This window comes from Natator depressus, chromosome 1 (genome assembly GCF_965152275.1).
Source record: "Natator depressus isolate rNatDep1 chromosome 1, rNatDep2.hap1, whole genome shotgun sequence".
Lineage (NCBI taxonomy): Eukaryota > Metazoa > Chordata > Testudines > Cheloniidae > Natator > Natator depressus.
The window spans coordinates 236,610,628-236,631,651 of record NC_134234.1 but is presented as its reverse complement, the minus strand read 5'-3'; the positions used below and the strand labels follow the sequence as shown (position 1 = coordinate 236,631,651).

The following is a 21,024-nucleotide window of genomic DNA, read 5'->3' as shown; positions in this document are numbered from 1 at the left end:
ATATACATTGTTAGAGTATAATATTATAATTAGCCAATTTTGCTCTCAGGAATATGGGAGTAAATCTGGATTGATCTGATCCAGGTCAGCAGAATAACTTCAAGTACTATCTGGTGTGCTAACAATGATGCAATTCATAGTCATTCAGAATGACTTGGGCCAGGGAAAGAAAGCCAGTATGATTCTACCGCCTGGTGGGTAGGACACTCAGAGCATATGGAAGAGTGAAGTTCAAGTCCCTGTGCCAATAATTATTTATTTAAAAGTGGAATAGTTTCAGCAGGAGAGATTGAGAGACTCCCCCCGACCCCATCAGAATATCCCATAGCCTGGTGACTAGAAGCACTCTCCTGCAACGTAGAAGACCCATGTTCAAATTGCTTTTCCTCAGGGCAAACCTATGGATCTTGTGGCATATGTATAATTGGAGGGCCAGGTCCCCTGCCGTTTTTGAAAGGCCAGCTTCCCCACATGCTTAAAGATGATGGGATCCTGGAACTCCATAGAGAATATAGACACACCAATATCTAGTCATGGGTCAAATCCTGCTCCCATTGAATTCCACAGGAGTTTTACCATTGACTTCATGGGAGGTAGTAGAATCAGGTCCTATGTATATTAACTTTAATTTATAAAGATCTATCTTTGAAGCTGTGAAACAGTTTGTTTAAATAGTTTAAGTCTGTGGAGCTATATAGGTGTAAAACTAGACTGAGGACAGAATCAGACTCTCAGAAGTCACTCAGAATATACCAGTTTGTATGATGCAGCATCTACAACATTGTTCCAATGTCACTGAGAACAGAATTAAATTTTTTACCTCTTGGTGCCTATTTTCAGGTCTGGACAAGATAGGATCTGAGAGTGGTAGGGAACAACTGTGGTTCCCCCAGTTGTGTGGCCTGTTTGGTTCCCTGTACAACTTAGAGTGGCCATGGGGCTTGTCTAAGTAATAGCCAGCTGTAGTTATGGTCCTTGCAGCAGCTGGGGTGACCAGAGTTCAGTTATGCTCTGGCCACACCCCATTCCCTTTGCCATGTCTCTGGTATGCCCTCTATGCTGGGAACTGTGAGGACCAAATTCAGAGGTGATTTATAAAGGTACATGTTGGCAAGTGAATGTGAGTCCTGAGGGTTTATATTTTAAGTTGCTCTAATGTATGTGTTGGGTGGGGGGGACAGAGATGGTGTAAATTAGACTCCCAGTGGAGTCACTTCTCAATTTGACCCTTTACATTTTACAAAATTAAAGAACAGTGTTCTTTCTTTATCCTACAGATATTATTCTGGAAAATGTACTTAAATACTCAGGCCTGGTGCATGCTTATGGGTGTACAGTACTTGTAGTGTGTTACCACATTCCAGCTACACCAAAATGTTGTGGTTTCTCTTTGTATTTAGTTTGGAAAGAAGCTAACTTTATCCCTGAGTTCTGCAGAAAAATAATCATCCAGTACTGTGTCATTATTACACAGTCCCAAGCTGTACCAGCAGAAACAATAAAAAAAAATGGGGGAGAGGGGGTGACAGAAACCACAGAAGAACTTGGGCAGGGGTGAGGGGAGAAGCATTCAGAGCTTACACATAAGGTAATATAAATTAAACTCCCTTCCACTAACTTAGGGTATGTCTGTACTGCAGTTGGATGTGTGACTGCAGCTCGGGTAGTTCTAATCTGGCTAACACGGCTTAAAAATATCAGTGAAGACAGGGTGGTGTGGACTTCAGTTGTATTAGCTTGCCTGGACTTAGGGGTACATACTCACATTCCTAGTCCATGCTGGGGTCTGTGCCACTGTTATTTTAGCCACACTAACTAGATTAAAGATAGAGTGGGTATATCTACCTGAGCTGCAGTCACACCTTTGATTGTAGCATAGTCCCTTAGACTCAATTCAACTGACTTACATCCATTCTGTCAAAGTGCAAGGGACTCCAAGTTGGTGTAATTGCCATCCTGAGGAGCTGCGAAGAGTTGTATCTTACAGTGTGGTAGAGGCTACTTTAACTTACACCTTCCAAATCCTGTGAATTCCAGTTATTCCCTTCGACATCCTTGCCTGTTAGCGGAGTGGCTGTAATTAGGTGTAAGAACATCCAAGTCTACATCAAGAGAAATTTGTGTACAGACCTCTAACTTGCACCACATTTCATCTTACCTCTGGATTTCCTCTTTTTAAAAAAAGAAAAATTCCAGTCCTAGTTCCCTTTTTATGTCATAATTAGATAAGAACGTTGATTATGGGACAGTTTTAATAAAAGCTGATTAAACACCATTTTCAGCTTTCATATAGATGCCTGACTGAGCCTCTATTAAATCTGTCCCAAGCTGAGACTATTGGCCAATTTAGGAGGCTGATAAATCATGTTTTCTATGGTTGACTAAAGAGAGGTTTGACTGTTTGTTGTCATTTCACATGTTGGGTCAAATTCTGCTCTCTTCTGAACACATGAAACCCCATTTGAATAAGATTATTCAAATCCCATTAAGTTTATTATTGTTATTGTATATTACTCCTGGGGAAATTCTGCTCCAAAAACAATAAAATTCTGTGCCAAAAATTAAAATTCTGTGCACAATATTTTAAAATCCTGCATATTTTATTTGTCAAAATAACACAATATAATCATGCCAGTTTCAATTATTTTGGTAATTTATTTCAAAATACCCATCATCAAGTATGTCTGTAACAATATAGACAACAAAAAAGATTCAGGAAATGTATTTTGACAAATAGATTCCTTACTAGGCATATTAATACAGAACTTTGAGTAATAATTCATTTAAACTACAAAACAAAAATGTATTTCCCCCAGAAGCAGTGCAAAGGCTTGGGGGAGTCAGGGTAATGGAGGAGCTGAGGGCAATGGAAGTAATTGCTTGAAAGGAGCCAGGGAGTGAACCTGGAAGGCTGTTGGCTGTGGATGGGAGAAGTATGGAACAGGTTTTTTGGGGGGAGGGGGGGGAGGGATGGTTAGGGAGTTGGGGAGCCTCCCCCATGCAGACCCTGGCTGACCCTGAGCCCCTCCCATTCAGCCAAGCATATCTACACATATCCCCATGTGTCCATGCACCCTCACTCCCTATTCAGCCAGGCATAGCTGCCCCTGTCCCCATGTGTCCCTGCACCCCCACTGAGCCACTCCCACTCTTCCTATCCCCATATGGCCCAGCACCCTCACTCCCATTCATCCCCTGGCTCAATGTTGTTACCCCACTAGCTCCTGTGACCCCGTCTCAATCTGTCCCCCCACAACCCTTCTGAATCCCCCGTCGGTGTGACCACCCAGCAGCTACATGTGCCCTGCTCTCTCTCCCCCATATCCCATGCCTCCTCACCTGGCCCCACAGTGCGCCTCCCCCCCCACTCCACAGCTGGCTTCTTTGTTCTTGAACCAGCTCCTCTCTCTTCTGGCACCACATCCAGCCTGTCAGAATCAATTATTTTGCAGGGGCGGGGGAAGAGAATCTGTGGCGGACATTCATTCCATGTTTGTGCAGTGATGCAGAATTCCCCCAGGAGTAGTATATGTTAGGGATAGGGCAACATTGGGACCCATCTTTTTTATTGTTTTATTTTCCTCCTGTACTCTCAGTTTTAATTGTTTGGATGCAGACTTTGGTTGGCCAAACAGGTGCCTGGAGTTTTGTGTGCTGGCAGGAAAAAAACCCCTATGATGACTATTACTTCGGTTCTGGTTCAGATGGAGAACTCAGTTTCATACGAATTACTGTTTGTGGTGAAGAGGCCATTTTGTTACGCAACAAAATCTCTTTACCCCATTTGCTAACTGTCCGTCTTTGCATGGTGTCCAGTCCCCTTCCCCTCCCCCCCCAAAAAGAATTTAAATAAATCAGTCTTGAAAATGAGATATTTGCATCCTTCAGTTAAAGACTTTTTTTCATACACACAACTAAACAAAGATACTAAATGAGAGAGGATGGTTTAGGGGTTAGAGCACTGGCTTAGGAAAGTTGGGTTTAGGTTCCTCCTCCCCAATGGACTTTGCATGTGACTTTGGGCAAGTCATTTAGCCTCCTGAGTTTCTCTTCTGTAAAATGGGGATAAAAGTACTTTCCTACCTCACAGGGGTTTTGTGAGGATAAATACATTAAATAGATTGTGAGATGCTCAGATACCATGGCAATGGAGACCATATACGTAGATTACATAGAAATGAAAAAATTAATGATTTTTACTTAATGATGATTACAGATAGGGCTGCACTTACAAATGACAAGAGATTATAAAACCTTAACTTAGAAAAGAGCAGTTATTATGTGAAGGCCTATACTACGTGGCATTCTTCCACACTTGCTCATGTTGAGTAATGCTTTACTTATCAACTGGCTCCCTTGATTTCAGCATGAGTGTGGGTGGCAGTACTGGGTGCTAAATCACTAGATTCAGTCCAATCACTAGTGGGCTAAATCACAGTTTGCTAAAGGCACCACCCTGATTTTTGGCACCCATGCTGAAAAGCTCAGAGAGGCCAAGTGTTAAATGGGAATCAAGACTGACTTTATGCTATCCCTCCAGGTTAGAGCTGAAACAAGTTGGTGAGGAAGCTTTCGTGTCTGATAACAGTGCTGTACCTGTTTTGCAGATCAAAGGAAGACTTTATTGTCTAAGGTTTACAATCAAACACCAGCACCAACTTCACATAGAAAACGTTGGTAATTACTTGGTTTCCCATTTTTAATAATATAAAATGGAAATCAGTTATCACTCAAAAATAAATACATTAAAGGAACACTGTTGTTATTTTTCACAGTCTCGCTGCTAAGTGAGTAGATCTGAGACATTGTCACATAAAGGCATTGTTTCTGCAGTTCAGAGTAAGCATTCCAGGCATTTCAAGGCAGTTTTAAAGTCTATGGGAAAAAGTCAAAGGGGGAGTATCTGGAAGAATTGTTGGCCTTTCTAAATTCCAGCTAAGCAATCCCAAGATGATCGTTATTCAGGAGGTTTCGGCACTCCAGTGCTTAAAAGTTAAAAATAGAAAAATATCTGGGAGATGATGAATGGGTTTGAGGAGAACAATGTAACTGTTTGGGTAAATGTAGTTTTGTGGATTAAACTCAAAAATATACTGCCATAGATATCTAATCTCTCTAAACTGTCTTTGTCTTTCTCTGCTTCTCTCTAATCATCTCTTGCTCCTAAACTGTCTAAAATGAGCCTTAGATAAAAGACCTTCATTTTACCCAAAAGTACTAAAACTGAATTTAGCTACCTTTTACAATTATTGTATACAGCAGTAAATTGATGTTGATTCCCTCCCTCTTATACCCCTTTACATACCACCTCTGCATTTTGGCACAGTAGTTATAAACACATGTATAATCTATATTCATGGGACTTATAACTATAACAAATTTGGCTCTCTCACTTTTATTATTGTTTTTTCTTAAATTAATAAATGTAATAACGTTCCCCTCAGTTGTAAGCAGAGACAGGATCCAGGATGTTCAGCACCAAAGCACAGACCTCTGTCTCTTGAGCTTAAAGCATTACTGCATTAGCTAACAGTGGTAGTAGATTCTTATCCATTACTGGATCAGCCAAGGAGGACATGGTCAGTTTAGCCATCATGTTACATAACCAGGTGAACTTCTTTACAGCCAGGTTTCCAGTTGGAACATAAAGTCTGAATGTATTAAATGGGCATGTTGTTTCCATTATGTGGCTTCATGTATTGTATACTGGGAGAAATTAGGTATATTGGCACTGGAGAGTCAGTTTATTTTTGTATGCTTGTATATTTTAAGTGAGTACCAAGGACAGCCCAATAATGGAAATAAATAGCAAAAATATTAACTACCCAATAGCAAAGTCAGTTTTCATGGATTAAAGTTGCTGAATTGGAATGGATGTCCACATGCCACTTTGAGGGGCACACTAGAAAGGCATAGATTAATAAATAAATAGCACAGAGGAGTTGATTTAAACAAATGGCACTAGGGCACAAGGTTAATAAACTAGCCCAGAGTGTCGTCAACTATTTGAGTTGTCAGCAGTCAACATCAACTAGTTTCCCATGGGAAAAAGAGAAGTATCAAAAGGCTGTAAACAGCTTTTCCTTTTTTGTGTGCACCAGACAAAAATGGAACATGTGGATAGTTTTAAAACTTTGAAAGTCACACTCGGGTAGGCACTCAATTGTGTTTTCACTAGCAGGACAGCACTTCACTATGTCCTGTGATATGAAAGACAAAAGTGCTATCGTCGTTCATTACACAACAAGTGGAGACCTCCAGCAAGTCAAAACACAGGGATGCCACCAGAATATTCCTCAGTGATGTGACTGCTCTACTGTATGAAAGACTTATAGAACTTTTTGATGGTAACTTTGTCACAGCTCCTTCCGCCCAACCAGGGTTCTCCTTATCCCCCATTTCCATTTTAAACCTCAGCTGAGTTTCCTTCTCCTCCCTTACAACTGTATTTAACCCCACCTATTGTCCACAGAAAGTGTACCTCCTTTGTGACAGGCAAACAATGAAATATGCCTCCAGAAGCTGTTACCACCTTTATATCAAGCCACACTCACTCCTCCCCAAATCCTAAATGGAAGCAAAAAGTGCTATTTAAACTGTAGTGGAATCTTGATTGGGAGATTAATTTGGGCAGTTCCCATTTTGATTTCTGTAGCCAGATGATCACTGCATGAGGAGTAAGTATTTGGTGCTTATTGTCTCCAGTCAGATCATTCCTTTTCCTCAGAGGCTTTAGTTTGAAACAGTTATTTGCTTTCCTTCTAACCATGATTTGACCATCTAACAATGATTTGAACTCTCTTTCACTCACGGAGGTACCAATTTTTATAAATCACCATCCTGGAGTCAAAACAAATCTATTGCTTTGTCTGCTGTGTGTGGTTTTTTGGTTCAAAAATGCAAAGTATGAGAAAATTTCTTCTGCAACCCCATCAGTGCTCTCTTTCCTTCCTTGTTACATTGCCTCCAACAACACCACAATGCAATATGATGTAACAACCTGATTTTGCATTCTCACTGGAATCAGTAGGAAATATAAGTGGTGGAGGACTCTGGGACTGGACCCCTATGTTCTATATTGACTTTTATACAAACTGTATCCCAAAACATTTTACTGAATTAAACCATACAGTTACCAAGTTAAATAATAAAGCAGATGAAGAGAGAAATTAACAGTTATACGCAAGGGAGAGAAGTCTTGATCTCAGATCAGATTTGAAATGAGATGATGAAAGTCAGTGAGGTTAAGAGTTAAAGTAAGGTTCTTCCAATAGGAAATTCATAGGAGAAGATTCTATGAAAGCACATAGATTCTAGCACCCAAGATTCTATGAGAGCACAGAAGACATGGGCTAAAAGCATGGAGGACAGAAGAGAGAGAAAAGGTTGATGGGGTTGGCTTGAATATCTCCATTGGAGGGTATGAAAAACTTGTACCAAATCTCGAGGTCCTAAAGGTTTTTATACGCTCTTTACTTAAGCAAATGCCCATCGACTTCAGTTAACATTTATTTAATAAGGACTGAGTAGAAACTGAATAAAGACCTATACTTCCCAATTTGCCTAAAAGCAGGCAAATTGGGAAGTAAAGGTCCTTGTTCAGTTTCTGCTCAGTCCTTATTAAGTAAACATTAACTGAAGTCGATGGGTATTTGCAGTAAAGTTTATTCCCTACAGTGGACACTATTCATAGCCAGTGGTGAGAGAATCTTGCCCCAAGATTTGCCCAAAAGGAGCAATGTTGGCCTGAGAGGATCCTGCCAGATGAAACCTAAGGGCTTCTCTACACAGAGCAGCAATGTGCCCTACCAAGGTGCGATTTTTAAAAAAGTTCACTAATGTGCTGTACATTAATTGGTCCCAGTAGACCCTGCTGATGTGCATTAAAAGTTCCATAATGCACTTTTATGTAGTTCTATTTCAAACAATGTTAAAGTGCGCTAGGGAACTTTTAATACACTCTATCAAGGTTTACGTGGACCCATTAGTGTGCAGCACATTCGTGCACATTTTAAAAAATCACACCTCCGTTGTGCCAATTGCTGCTCTGTGTAGACAAGCCCTTAGTTAACATGGTGAGAGGGTCCTGATGAGACCATCAGCTGCACACGTGCAATTCCCACTGAAGTTACTAGGGGTCCCACCTATATCGCTGGACAAGATGGTTAGATCCCAGCCGATGAAGAAATAATTAACAAAAGATTAAAAACAATAGTTAGACTATTAGAATGCTGTGTTGAATCAAAATATGCTCCTCATTCATGGGAGGAAATTAAAACAAATATAATTTTCCTATTAAAAATGTCATACATAAAATTAGATGGCTGTACAACACTGTGTACTAACCCAATTTTATGACCATGGGCTGTGTGCAAATCTGTAAATACTTGATAAGAATAAAGTAAAACAAAAACAAAACAAAAAAATCAATGGAATGCTAAGCAATCCCTTGGCAACAAAGTCAGTGTTTATTTTTAATTAAAAATAACATAGCTGGGTTGACTTCAGTTTTCCCAGCTGCTATTCTTCCATCATAACAGCTCTCTGGCCTGTTTTCCCTTGCTGATTTCTTTCATCATTTGCACTTAGCTTGTACGTGTTACATAGATTTTTATGAAATATTTCATACCATTTGGTAACAGAGCTAACAATCCAAATGAGTAGCTTGGGCTCAGGCATCTCCAAATAGATCACTGCTGTTTCTCGTCAGATACTCACCGACAGTACATCAGCCTGTCCCTTCCATTTGAAAAGCGGTAGAGATGACATATAATTTTTCATATGAAGAATGTCCCCATTGCACATCATTTAATTTTATTCACATGGCCCATGAGTAACGAAGTATTGAAACTGTACCTTGAGTTTTCAAATGTGGTGTACTCCAGAAGGCTGGACTGATCTGATTTGGAAAAGTTCAGAGAGCTCTAAACACACAGGACATTTTTTGAGACTGCTGGGAAGTCTGAGTATTTAATTTACACGATCTACCATACTTGCAAACTATAAACTAGATATTCTTTCTTCCCCTTGCTGGCACCTGTTAGGTCACAAGCCATCTCAAAGGGATTGGGATAGAGAAGGCAGGACCTTGCCCCTTCTTATCAGCACTGGCTAACAGAGCTGGCCATCGTTGTAGCGGAGAACACACTGCCCCACCCTAAAGTTCAGGCTCATTTCTGGCATGGACTGAGTTAAAGATTTAAGTGTTGATATTTAAGGTCCCTAAGTATCTTATTGAGATTCTGGTGGTCTACATACATTCTCTGAAGCTAAAGAAAATTGTGGTTTTAGTGCTGGAAGCTTGTAGGATATGGGTTGGCAATGTCCAAGTAACAAGCCATTACCACATTCATATAGACTGAACGATTGGCAGTGGAGATGGAACCCAGGACCTAGCATCAAAATGACAAGTCTCTACTATTTGAGCTAAAAGAGAGCTCCATTAGCTGGAAGGAAGTAGCAAGTTGTTTTAGTCACTGGAACCAATTGCTAGAGGAAGACTTTTTGCTGTCTGCAACCTTCACACTTTAGATATACTAGAGACTTAGCCACTTTAAAAACAAGCCATTAGGATGATTCTTTCCAAATGAGTGAAGGTATCTGGGTATGTCGTACTGCTGTTAATTATTTTGTGGAATTTTAGCTGCAATGTGACAACAGTCATCTTTGTAATACCATGGCACTTCTTCCTAGTTCCAACAGAAGTAGAAAGGCAAAGGCACATGAGCACGAAAAATAACTAAACTTAACAAATAATGTTAATCAAACTTTTTTAAGTCTCAAAAAAATCTATTCTGGGGGGAAAGATTTAGGTTAGTTCATATGTTATCTGGACCAATTCACTCATCCCTATTTGTACGCTCTCTGAAAATGGGGTTTAACAGGTAGAAAGGCTGACAGTCTGTTCACTGCAGCAGCATAGAAGATATCCTAGGATGATCTTCTCAGTCTGGACTAGACAGTTCTGCCTTTAGCAATGTTGCCAGCTGCTGGGATTTTATTGTGAATCAGGTATGTTACAGGCCTACTTGAGTCCCTCTAGTGGGCAGTCACCAGTCTGTTTTTATGGACTCAATCTTTGGATCCTACTTGCTTCCAAGTCCACCGGTTCTGGGCAGCATCCAGACACTGCCTCTAGTTCTGCCCTCTTTGGCACACTCTTGGGTGCAGATCCTATACCTAGTACCCCTCCTTGGGATGTCGGACTGTACAGTCCAAGGGCCCTCAGTCCTGAAACCACTGCCAAACCGTCTGAGCTTCCCCACCATCTTATGCACCATCTCCCTCATGGGCACTCCCGTTTATAGCTTAATGTTTCAGAGACATGTAACAGTTAAAGCAAGGAATACACAGGCTTGCAAAGGAACTTCTTAACTATATACACACCTTACTTTTAGACAGCATGGGAGAGATACGGATCTATGACAAAAAGACAAACATCTGGTCACAGTTCCCTCCCTCAGAGTCCCCACCAGTCCAGAGAATCTTTTGGGGTTTGGTCAGGGTCATTCAGGGAGGCCAGGTCCATTTGGCCCCCCACGCCTCTTGCTCAGTCTTCTGGTTCTAACAGTGCTCAAGAACAGGTCTCTTTTTAAAAACAGACTTTAAAACCCGCTTGTCAGGTGGTCAGCTGGAGAAACACCACAGCTGTTCAAGTCATATGCTCTTGCTGGGGAGGATTCCAGAACCCCCTTTGTCCACAAACAGGTTTCTGTGATGGAACCCAACTCCTGAGGCAAAAGGCCACTGCTGGAAGGGACCCCATTGTTCAAGTGGGTAAGAGCCATTCACTGCTGATGGCTCCTTGCTTGCCTTGTTTCAGTTTCCTGGGCATAGCCTGTTTTCTGCTGCAAAATGGAAACTGTAATCTACATTAGAAGTTACAATCATGGACAGTGTTGATGAAGTGAAATGGAATTCATAATTGGACACAGGCATGTTCCCTAAATGGCCACATTTCTGCCCTGTCTGAAGATGAACAGAGAAAGGGGAACTCCTCCAGTACCTTAGGGAAGTTATAACACTGACTGATGAGATACAGCAGCTCTATTACCCTTTATTGATTTAAACATCATATATTGTATACTAAACATTCACCTAGCCAAACTGACATACAGTATTCCAAAAATGTGACAGAGCCACTTCAAATCTGTCACATCTTTCCCATTTAGATCACACTGGATGGGTACACATGGGGACTTTTCCTCTGCCTGCTCTGTCACCCTAAAACCTCTGGGTTTGAAATGTTGACCTGAGCCAGCCACTCCTTCCTCTCTTTGATCTGCTAGGGAAAGAGGAGGGCAGTCATACTACATCCCTTTATGTGTCAGCTATCCTGGCTGTGCATTAGGACCTCCCTGCCCCACCATTGGATGAAGAGCACCCCATTGATCAGATTGGGTGGTCAGAATAGACTTGGTTCCCTGCAAGGATGATCTTAACCTTACAGTTTCTCCTGGACTCCACTTACCTGCCATCAGGTGGAGAAGGGATTTGCCCACCCCTTTCCCCCCTGGCTTTGGCATGCGTTCCTAGGGTATTAGACCCCACCTATGGGATGTGTGTACCTGAGGAGGGCATTTCTCTTCCCAGGTGAGAGTCTTTAAATTTTCCCCCAAGTTGAGCCAAATTCCTTTTTCTGACCCCCTTCCTTTTGGAAGGGGTGGGGTTTCCCTCGTGGAAAAATTAAACTTTTCATAAAAACATGAGCACCCCCAAACTGAAAACAGACTGGTGTTTAAAACAGAAACTGCTGGGGGGAAAAATTGCCTGAAAACCAAAATATTTAAGTTTTCTGATGAAAGAATGAATTTTTTGAGGAAAGCAGACACTTTGTGTATACATTTTTGTTTTCTCAAAAACCTAATTTTTCACTGAAAAAAGGTTTAGATGGAAAATTTTCAACCAGACCATTTGAGCTTTGCTTTTAAAAAAACACAAAACCAAACAAACAAACCCTCACGATTTTTAAACCAAGCTCTGATTTTTTGAGGGGGGTCAACTCATGATTTTTGAACACTTGGATTTGCAAGTGTGTGTTGGTGAGCACTTCCTGACGCATAAATGAGGAATGCACAGTCCTGCTCTCTATTAACAGAGCTGTGCAAAAAGTTTATAATGAAATTTAAAACCACATAAAACTTGGCTCTGACAGGTATCATTAGAAAATTGAAACAGACCTTAATTTTTACTCACCCTGAGTTTCCTCTTACTCATTCCTAATTCACGATGAGTTCAGAGGGGGTTTAGTCTGAGCTGGAATTTTAAGGATTTGGTACCTTCCAAGTAAATCTGGATCAGTTTAAAGTTTTGCACCAAAACCATGGAAATGAATGTGAAGAGTTGAAATCTGGTGATTTTGGCCATGTCTCACTAAGAAAGTGTGATTTAGTTTAAATTGGAAGCTAAAATAAAAACCTCATTGGGTGCAAACCTAAAATTGCCCTGTGTCTCAGAATGTAGAAGTGGAACCAGATCCACAACTCTGCAGAGTTTGGGAGCATTCAGACCTGAGGTTTCACTCTCACTCATTATGGTGATGACACAGAGGACTAACAATGAAGATCCAGATCCAAACTTCCCCGAAGTTTGAGGCTGTTCTTGTCTGGGGTTTTCCTTCAGGCCCATGTCTAGTGAAAAACCCATGTGAAATGAAACCATAGGAAAGGTTTACAAAAAACCCCTGCTGGGTGTAATCCTTCATTTTCACATGGTTCTCTATGCTAGCCCCTTTTTATTTTCATTGAAGCTGTGAACAGCAGGATCTACAACTAGTAACTTTTAATGGTGGCACTACAATTGTCAGTCACACAGTTCTTCTTGGAAGCATGTTCATTTAATTATTCCTTAAAAGGATATAGCTTGCCAAACATTAATTCGTGTTTGTTGCAGCTTCCACCCCCACCCGCTCCAGTGTCGGCTTTGTTTCCATGTCTAATGACCAAGTTTTAAAACAGAAGAAAAATCACAGCCTCAGAAGAGACATTGCTAATGTTTTTACTGCTACTGACTCATCATCTTTCAGTTGCATCTGTTTTCTCATTTTGAGTAAATTCTATTATCTGCTAATGCAGATGATTTTAACTTCTGCCAAATAATTCTTTGAATCAGTTTCCATTTGCCTCCTGTTCAAATGACCATATCTTGCCTCATTATGCACTAATTCTTTACGGGTATTAATATTTGGATCACAGCTACGAGCATTCCTAAATCTTTTCCAAAAGGGACAATGAACTCCACATCCTGCTATCATTAATGCAGTCGGCAGCCGATCGTTTGGAAGGTTTGCAGTTAGCCAGCAGATTGAATATCTGGGAGATGCAGCTTTGCAAGTAATTTAGGATTTTTTTTATTAGCCGTAAAAGGGTTTGCTCCAATAGGGTATTTAATTGGAGACAAGTCTTTATCTACTGCCAAAGTTGTACAAGAGCTTATGTTCAATTTACAGCTCTGCAGAGAGAAACATGGCATGTTTTGACTTTTAATTTAAAAATGTTTATCCTTTCAGGTCCCAATCTGAGAGAGAAATTCCTTCTCTTGTTGGCTCTTCCTTACAGTACATGTTGCTGCTTTGCTAAGAAGATATCATTTCACAGAAACACACGGCTGTTTTGGAATATGCTTGGCCTGACCTTGCTCCCACTGAAGTCAAAGGGAGCTTGAACATTGACTTCCGTCAGAGCATCAGCCCTGCACTGACCCTGCTCGGGGCAGGTGTGGAGCATTGCACGTAGAAAGTAGCCTGGGGTATAAAGTGAGCAAGATGGAAGGAGCAGGGGATGATGAACTTGTATTAATGTGAGTGTTGTTGTGTGATTACAAAATGGCTTCTGCTAAGTGGCAGGAATAAGGTCAAAGAAGGAAACAAGTGCCTAATTTGCATGCCGAGGATTCCAGCCCATGTCTGCTCAGGCAGCCCTATGTGTCACCCTTTTGTGTGCCTGCTTGTAACGAAGGACTTGTAACTTACTTCTGCTCAGTGTGGTGGACTATACCTAGCGCTTAATCTTACAGGAGTGGCTGTGCTTCTTAGTCTCTGGACATAGCCGGCTTGTCCTCCTTGCACCATGCAAGGGCTTGTAGGCTCAGGTGTAATCATCAGATCAGTGATGCTCATTTCTACTGGGAAATCCTGCCTCTGCAGCCCCTGTCAGTGTGGAGGGCCTTATCTGCAAAGGAATTGGGGTCAGTCTGCTGCAGAGATCAGGAGGCTATTGGAGAATCTGTGTGGGTAGTGCAGACTCCTGTACACTGTGGAGCCATGCCCAGTTCCAGAGGATCATTATGCATGCTGCCACGTCCAGGGAACTGAGAGTAGGGCAGAAGTAGGTACACCACTGGGTGGGTGAGCATGCAAGCCATTAAGCAGCTACTCCAGCCTCGTGTTTCCAAGGAGAGGCTGTTGGGGAAGGATTTCTTTTCTCTTTACGTGTGAGGAGATCCCCAGCACACATAGTAGATACTTAGGCAAAGGCTTTGGGCACTGAGAATACTGTGCTTTTCCCCTCCTCTCTCTCTCCACTTCCAGCTCCTGAATACAGCTGGAGCATCATGAGGATGATCAATGAGTTCCATTTGGCAGTCTGTGTGGCCTCACAAGGTGTAGTTCATACACGAAATACCACTGGGTGGAATGGTTCCTTCCTACCCCCCAAATTCCCATAAGGCATGAATAAGTGTTGATATTTTTCTGCATCATTAAATTCCTCTTCAGACCAACTCTCCCAGAAAGACGAAGCTCCATTGAATGGGCTGAGCTACTCCATAACCCTGGTGAACTAACAGTGATAAATAAACACGTACATTTTTGAGGGGTGGGGGAGTATTTCACTGAAGTCCTGTGGGCTGTGTCCTAATAATTATAGGACCACAGTAAAAGACCTGTGCTTCAGCTGTGGTTGAGATGGCATTTTGACTCTAGCCCCTTGCTTCCCTCACTTGTGAAGTTCTCAGAAAATGAGCTTTTGATCTGAAAGTTTTCATGTTTTGTCTCACACATTTTCTACTGAGATTGTAAGTTCTTTGGGGCTGGGGACTGCCTTTGGTTCTGTGTAAGTAGAGCACCTGGTCCATGATTGGGGCTGCTAGGAGCTACTGCAATACAATAATACAGAAATTTAGATAATTAAAGTAGCTGAAGCAATTTTGTCTGAATGCAGGCAAAAAGCTTTAAGAAATATGAGCCTGCTTCAGCAAAGCACTTGAGCATGTGCCTAAGTTGAAGTCAATGAGACTTAAGCGTGTGCTTAAAATTAAGCATGTGCTTAGTTCAAAAGGTGTCTAGCAGTGTTATTTATTTGATGTTCATCTTTGCATCTTAATAAACTGTTTGTAAGTGGTAAGATGAACAGTGAAAGAGACTTGCTTTAAACAAAACCTAGATTGCATGAAAAACAAACTGCACAGACACCTGTTTGGGTAACACTGGATGAGGACTGTGCTGCCCATATCCCTCTTTTCTATCAGCAACTCTTATTTGCCAGACATTATAATTAAAGGCTTCCTTTGTTGAAAATGATTGAACGTGTGAGGAAATCTTGGAATGCTTTATTTAAACCCTCCCTCAGTAATGTCTTCCTATATAAATAAACTACATGGCAATCCAGCCATAAAAACTGAAGGAAAAAAGAAATCTGGAAGAACTGAATAAACAAAGAAATACTTTACCTAGACTGGTTATTTAAAGATGGTTTCCTGCTTCCAGTCTCACAACTCAGTGAAAAAAATGAATTTGCAAGAAAGCCAACACTGGCAGCACTACTGTTGAAGATTAAAAATTTACAGGCAAAGATGTCCAGCCTTAACTGGAATGAGCTCCCAACTCAACAGCCACTCTCCAGTTTTTGTTTGTTTGTTTGTTTTTTGTGATCCAAAGTAACAGTCTCCCATTCTGATCTCACTGGCATAAAACTGTTGAAGTCAATGGAGTTTCACCATCCTAAAAACAGAGTAACTGAGAGCAGAATCAAACACTCAGGGCCCAATTCTTAGCTGCTTTAAATGGGCATAGCTCTGTTGGGCTGGCAATTAAATGACTGGAATGGGACTCGGGAGACCTTCCCAGCTCTGCCACTCTCCTGCTCGGTGACCCTGGGCAAGGCACGTCGCCTCTTTGTGCCTCAGTTTCCCCATCTGTAAAATGAGGATAATGATACTGGCCTCCTTGGTGAGACACTTTGAGAGCTGCTGATGAAAAGTGCTGAAGTACAGCTGTTATTTTTGAAATCAATGAAGCTGTGCTGTGTTACATCAGCTGAGAATCTGGCCCGCTGTGAGCCTGATTGTGATCTCAGTTACTTTGGTTTAGCAATGCTGTAACTCCTTTGCATAAATGAGATCAGAATTTGAGCCTGATACTTTGGATCAGTGAATCAAAGGAACTGGAGGGTGACATCAATTTAGCTGAGATGATGACAGTATGGCCAAAACATAGCAATATGTAGTAGAGAAGGGTCTAAGCCATGAAGTTTGGATTCCAACCCAGTTCTGAACTTTCCTCAGATTCAGGATGTATGGATGGGAGAACATTTTTATAACATCAATAAAATGTCTGACATTCAGTTGAACTTCATTCAGCAAAAGTCATTTTCAGGATGGAGTGAACACCAAGCAGAATGGCAAGACCGGGTTCTGTGACTTGAATATTGCTAAGGGTGTGGGAAGGAGAAGGGAACTACTTCATGGCATTGTCCCCATATTTAAAAACCTTGAGAAGAGATTGGAAGGAAAATAGGTATGGCTGGAAGCAGAAAGTTCCCTATAGACCCAGAAACCTTTGTACTCCATGATCTGAACCTTGTCAAGGGTCCAAGGAATTGTTGTAAGTAGTTCCTGGTGAGGGGTTCTGCAGTGGCCAAGTTGTGCATACTGTGAAATTCGAAATAGGCAAATAAATTCACCATTTCAGAGTGGTATACAAGTGTGAGTGAGCTCAGTACCTTGGAAAGGATTACCTTGGGTACATGAGGCGGGTTCTGCCGAGAGAGATGGGCCTGATGCACTTCTCACTCCAGGGTAAGTCTGCAGTAATTACACTGAAGCAAAAAATTTGAATCAGGTCCCGGGTCCCTCTCCTTAGATCTTGGTTGAGGTGATTAAGGGTGTCCTTACTCAGGTACACTTTGATGTTCTGTATATCTAGTAATCTTTATTATACTACAAGTAGAGATGAGCCTGAACTAAAAGCCTGAAAGAGGATGCTCCTTACTTTGTGGAAATTCAGTTCTCAGTTTGGCATCTGACCTCAGCCTCTATAATGGGTTGAATCAAAACTCTGTGTCTGACCATCCCCATGCTTCAGGCAACATGAATCAAAAACACGAGTCTGTAAAGTCTAAGGACCAGATTATGAAACTTTTACTCAACTTGGTGAGCAGTAATTCACATGTAGAGCCCCAGGAAGTTACTTTTGTGAGTAACTGCCTACTAGCATAAGTAAAGTTTCCACAGTCTAGCACTAAAAGAGTAACAAAGATTAATAAACAGTGGTAACTCTAAATTATACATTTATTTAGTGCTTTGCATGGGTCCTGGGATGTTGTTCTGCATATGGAGGTGCATGATTCTTAAGAGAATAGTCCAGGCTCTCTGAAGGTGCACAGTATCATTTAACACGACAGTTTTCTATGATGTCACAGGAGTGGCAGGTTGCTTATGTCCACAGCATTCAAGGAGGGAATGCAGATGGAAGTCAGTGTATAGCAGACATACATCTATGGTGAATTTAGGAGTCTTACACACTGATAGAAATGCAAGATGGAAAATTATTTTTGTGGGAGATTTTCAAAGGCAGAAAGGGGAGTTAGGTGCCCAAATGCCATTGACTTTCAATAGGCGTTGGGTGCTTGTCTCTCTTTTGTGGCTTTGAACATCTTCCCTAGGTCATTTTCTCTATCTCCCTTTGTCAGTACAGGATTGTTCCCTACCGTAGGTTCTCCAGCTTTGCTCTGTTCAGTTTTAAATTATTCAAATGAAGGGCTCCTGCCACCACCCTGGAAGACTAATCTACTGTTTTAATAGAGATCATTGTTATTGCATGTTTTCTGATATCCATTGTAAGTTCCCCCTTGCTCCTTTAGTTGTAGTTACAGCCTCTGGGATTACCCTAAACAGTTGTCCTCTTTATATTAAGAGTTCATCTCAATTGTTCTGTTGTCAGTCGCATTCATGTTGTTAGAGTCTAGCTGAATGTTGATAATAGATGCTTTTGTCTATCATTTTTGGAATGTTTTGCTGTATTTTCTATATTTTTAAAATCTCAATAGTGCTTTCTACTAAGAATAGTTCTCTGAACAGAAAAAGTATTCCTTGAAAAAGCATTTTGTGTGCATTATCATAAAATCATCATCACTAAACATTTCTCTGCAACTCTTATTTCTTTACAGTGATCACACACAGTGCTCCAGAGACATCATTCCAAATTCATTCTTTAGCGCTCAGCAGCTGCTGTGTGATTGACAGGCCCAGAAGCGTGCATCTGATTGCTTTCATGTGAGTATGATTAAAGTGACTACCTTTGAATTCCTTGCCAATGGCAGCTGCACTGTTTTTGGCGTGCTGCCTTAGCGACTGATCCAAAGCCCATTGGAATCAGTAGATAACTCCCTTTGACCTCAATGGGCATTGGATCAGGCCTTGAATTTGTATATTTTTGGAGACACTACAGTAGACTACTTTCTGAATTGTGGTTTATTGGTGATGTAGTAGAGATCTACAGGATTGTATGAACTACTTGAATTTTGCAATAATTACTTCTTGGGGATGTGGAAAATGTTCTCAAAGCTGTACGTATTTCTTCATTTGATCTTAGCCGTGTTTTCTTGTGTCTTTTTGGTGTTCTAAAATTTCTGCTTCCTGAATCTGCTATTAATACTAAATCATATTAAGTTATGTGAATAAGATTTGTGGTTGTGATGTTAGACTCCTGTTTCTTTTGCTCTTTACTCAACAAACGAACTATGAAGGAACCACACAGGCTGTGGGGTTCAAATAACCATGTCTACTAAATAAACACAATATGCAAAGCTGAGCTACATATACACACTGCTGTCCTGGTTGGCTTCTGGAACCCAGAACCCAGTGAACACTGCTAGAGGGCTCACAAACTTTTTGAAGAGATAGTTTCCAGTTTCTGTGTACTATAACTCTGAAACATTTTCAAACAGAAATTCAGGCTGGATATGTACTGCAGACTGGTATTGTATTATACTTGACATTAATGCAGTGAGAACTTCTTTTTAAACAAGTTCCTTTACTCTTAAATTTGCATCCATGTAACAACTCCAACTCAGAGCCTGCTTTAATTGCTGCAGCAGCTTTCTATCCTGATCAGTTTTCAGAGCCTTCATTGTTATGTGAAGTGCTTAGCTGAATTTTAGGTGCCTAAATCCCTTTAACAATCTGACCCAAGGAGATTAAGACCCAGATTTTCAAATGCTCAGTACCCACAGATAAGGCAAGATTGTCAGTGTCCTGAGCTCTTTTGAAAAAACCCCCCAAAACCCTAAAAACAAGCAAGCAAGAATAACAGTAACACAAAAACAAACAAAAGGCTGTTTTCATGTTCAGTTTTGGTTGTAGAAAACCTGAATATTTTGACATAAATAGACATATTTCTTGAGAATTTATATTTTGTTGAAAAAGCCATTTTACATTGGAAAAAAACATTTCCATGCAAAATTGGTGACTAGCTCTTTTATTGACTCTTTGAAGTTGAAGACTACACCATATACATTTGGAAGGATATGGATAATTTTCTTTAGATCTGCAATAAGGTATTGCACTTAAAATATGACCCCAGTGTCAGGAGGTATTAATGGACTCCAAATGGATAGATCCTATATATACAATGTCGTTAACAACGATTGACATTTACCACTCACTACACAGTGTTATCCATAGTTATTTTCTTTACTTAGACTAGACAATAATTGCAGTATCTGTGACACCAGTTAGTAGTAACTTCTGGTAAACATAAATGTGTTAATGGGTTCTACCACTGTAGAAGCAAACAAGTGTATTTTTTAGATCTGCTAGAATGAGTTTATCCTTGCAAGAAAACAACAATTTAGAGGTGCCGATGGGCCAATGTCATCATTGGTGTAACTGCAATGACTTCAGGGAAGTTTCACCAGGGATGATGTTGTCTCATTACAGGCCTAATCCAAAGTCTATTGAAGTCAATGCGAGCAAAGCTAAAGGTGAATCAGGGGCAGGAGGATCGTGCTCGCACTGCCCCGTGTTATGGGAATTCTGGGCAGCATAGCAGCCGTAGGCAGCCCAGGGAAGGCTGCTGTCAGTTGGAGCATTCTCTGAGTCTATCTGCCTTACAGAAGTGGTCACTGAAGCCCCCAAAGCACTCCAATCTGGGCATTATACAATCTGGCCAGAGCCATCTTTGCCCCCCTCTCCCCTGGGCTGACCTGATGTGCTGCATTTCATAGGAGACACAGCACCAAATCTATCTCCATTTCTTCAAAACAGGATGATCTGGAAATTCTGGCTCACCCCCATAAACTGGTTCTTCAGCAGAATGAGCTTCCCCATAGAATCTGGGACTTTGTGTGAGTGCTAGCCTACACCAGTGCCATATAAAAGTTCTTTGTTACAGTCTAGCCTCTGGTGGTGTTTTGTGTTGCGTGACATTTTTGGAGAGGTGCGAGTGTAAGTGCGGTTGGAGTTTTGTTTAGTTTAATACCAGACAGGCTCGTTCAGGAAGTGATATCATTCATCCTGACGCAGTTTGTAGTCCCATGAAAATGTGATGACTGCCTTTCACTGGTCACTCAGCCTGATTAGTGGTGTTACTCTGCTGCTAGGAAAGGTTTTACTAGCTGCATTAATGAAACACGGAGCTAACGGGCAGCTGAAACAAAGAAAACTAGTATGTTAATTGCAGAAAGTAATGCATCACTTAAGGATGACCCTAAACAATCAAACCTGCTGTGACTCGCCCAAAATTTGAGGTGAGAAACATTCTTTATTTTTTTAATTCAGGAATCACACCACCTAGGAATTGTGAAATTG

At 41.1% G+C, this 21,024-nt stretch overlaps 1 protein-coding gene across 9 annotated transcripts in view; it reads left to right on the top strand.

The window, feature by feature from the left end:
• The window catches only part of CALD1 (caldesmon 1), a 239,789-nt gene that overhangs the window by 79,526 nt on the left and 139,239 nt on the right, over positions 1-21,024 (top strand). For all 9 annotated transcript variants that reach the window (XM_074938467.1, XM_074938530.1, XM_074938488.1 and 6 more), the window contains exon 2: positions 18,384-18,489. The gene's annotated coding sequence lies outside the window, so the exon portion shown is untranslated. The remainder of the gene's footprint in view (positions 1-18,383; positions 18,490-21,024) is intronic.